General features: G+C 34.4%; 1 protein-coding gene across 1 annotated transcript in view; it reads left to right on the top strand.

Annotated features, from left to right (window-relative positions):
- The window catches only part of LOC143032360 (uncharacterized), a 164,250-nt gene that overhangs the window by 5,925 nt on the left and 155,825 nt on the right, over positions 1-2,500 (top strand). The gene's annotated exons all lie outside the window — the stretch shown is intronic.

The following is a 2,500-nucleotide window of genomic DNA, read 5'->3' as shown; positions in this document are numbered from 1 at the left end:
ATTGGTTGACACATGTACCCTTCAGAAGAATACTTATGCTGTCGTCGATAAAAAAAAAAAAATGTAAATACTATCACTAGAAAATGCAGCTTGACTTCGAGTCCTTCAAGCAGTGATGCGACGTGACGTCATAGGGTTGCAGTGTCGGTCACGTCCTGATGTCACCGGGTCGCTTGATCAACTATTCATCGCGTTAGAATTACTCAACGTAATCGGACGGTACGTGGTCAGTAGCGGCCACACAAGATAATTCATACGTTGACCCAGAGAAGAATGGAACTGTTCAGCAAAAAAGCACACGTAGGAAACGTACGAAATATATAAAAAAGAAAAAGAAATATATATATATATATATATATATATATATATATATATATATATATATATATGTTATATACAGGTGACCTAAATGTTACTATTTTGGTGACTTAATTTTCTTTCAATACTATGTTGATATAAAGACGTGTGGTGTAATTTTGTGCATAAAAAAAGTTAATTGGTTGTGAACGAAACTTCAGAAAACCGGATCTGTGGATGATGACAATAAGAAATAGGCGTCTAGAAAAATCTGGGGGAAGAATCACCTTATTTGACACCATTAGATTCCACCAGCTCCAGAGTTTCATTAAATCAAAGGTGTTCATTGTTACAAGAGTCAGTGACGTGGCCAAACTCCGCAATCTTATTACCGATGCAGTTCAGACAGTCATACAACAGAGGCTGGAAAGTGGTCTTTTACAAGCACACTTACTAGTAAAACAAATGTGTCATCATACTTTATTTGTAAATCCCATTGTTTTTCAAAAATAGTTAAATTTGGGACACCCTGTATATGTATACATACATACATTATATTATATATATATGTATATATATATATATATATATATATATATATATATCGTCATTAAGCAGGTGAATTGAAATTAGATCTACGTTTAATTTTTTTTTTCGTGGAAGAATACAGAGACCTAATTTCAGTTCGCCCGGTTAACGGCAAATTCTTAATCAGGAAAACTGAGAATACGAAGAAAAAACTGAATGGCTACCACATTACTGTCGTTTTTAACTCTACTTGCATTACTGAAAACCTGCTACCTTCTTTTACATATATATACCGTATGTGTGTATATATATATATATATATATATATATATATATATATATATATATATATATATATATATATATATGTGCTGATAAGAACAGGGTACGTGTGTTCACTTATGCAAAGTAGACCACTTGGAAGAAGAAACTAACGAAGCATAGCGCTTTCGTATATTACATCTTCAGTGCAAAAATTATATAGTTGAAAAGAAATACATAATTCATATATATATGAAAAAGAAACAAGGACAGTTTGCATAAGAGTTGAGGACATTTACCCCCTGGAAGGCGGTATGTCAGGTCGCAAGGGTCAATGCGTCCCACTAACTTACACAAGGGCTTATATAAACTTGACAATTCTATCTGTCAAGAAATAAACAAAAAAATAACAGGTAAAATGTAACCCTGCGAGTGTGACCTAGTATATATGCATGTATATATTGTGCGTTAAAAGTATGTGACAAATACGTTATGGCCGAGTGTAACTTGTAACCATCCCTGTCAGTGTCGCCAGACGACACAGCCGTCGAGGATTCCGTGTTGCGTCATGCGCAGACACGACGCGTCGCGTCGTTCCCAGTGTTACAATAGTGATCGCCGGAGCCCATTCATTCATCACCGCCTCCGCGGAAACCGCGCGAATCACGAGGTGGCCATCACCACCGGGTCAATCGGAAACGGGAGGAAAATCGAATTGCGTCACGTAGAGGCCGGAGGGGTGGGGGGTGGGTGTGGGGGCGAGTTGCCAACATACACCACTTACAGATCTTCGTGCGCAGGTCCGAACACCTCCACCACCTGAGGGAATATATATATATGTATATATATGTATATATATATATATATATATATATATATATATATATATATATATATATATATATATATATATACCTTAAGGAAAATATCTTGCTGCGCTTCTCACACCCACACATACACACCCACACACCCACACCCACTCACCCAGCCACACACACTTATATATATATATATATATATATATATATATATATATATATATATATATATTCTGTTGAAAACGACAGCAAACGACAGCAAATTCATTTCAACAGAATATGCTTAAAAGAGAATCTCCTGCCACGCTTCACGAATATATATATATATATATAGATATATATATATATATATATATATATATATATATATATATAAGTGGGTGTGTGTGTGGGTGTGTGTATGCGTGTGTGTGAGAAGCGCAGCAAGATATTTTCCTTAAGGCATATATATATATATATATATATATATATATATATATATATATATATATATATATATATATTTATATATATATATATATATACACATATACATATATATATATATGCCTTAAGGAAAATATCTTGCTGCGCTTCTCACACCCACACATACACAC

The sequence above is a fragment of the Oratosquilla oratoria genome, chromosome 13, assembly GCF_046742065.1.
Source record: "Oratosquilla oratoria isolate Oo_2021 chromosome 13, ASM4674206v1, whole genome shotgun sequence".
Lineage (NCBI taxonomy): Eukaryota > Metazoa > Arthropoda > Malacostraca > Stomatopoda > Squillidae > Oratosquilla > Oratosquilla oratoria.
The sequence above is the reverse complement of the archived record's forward strand: the minus strand, read 5'-3'. Positions and strand labels throughout refer to the sequence as shown.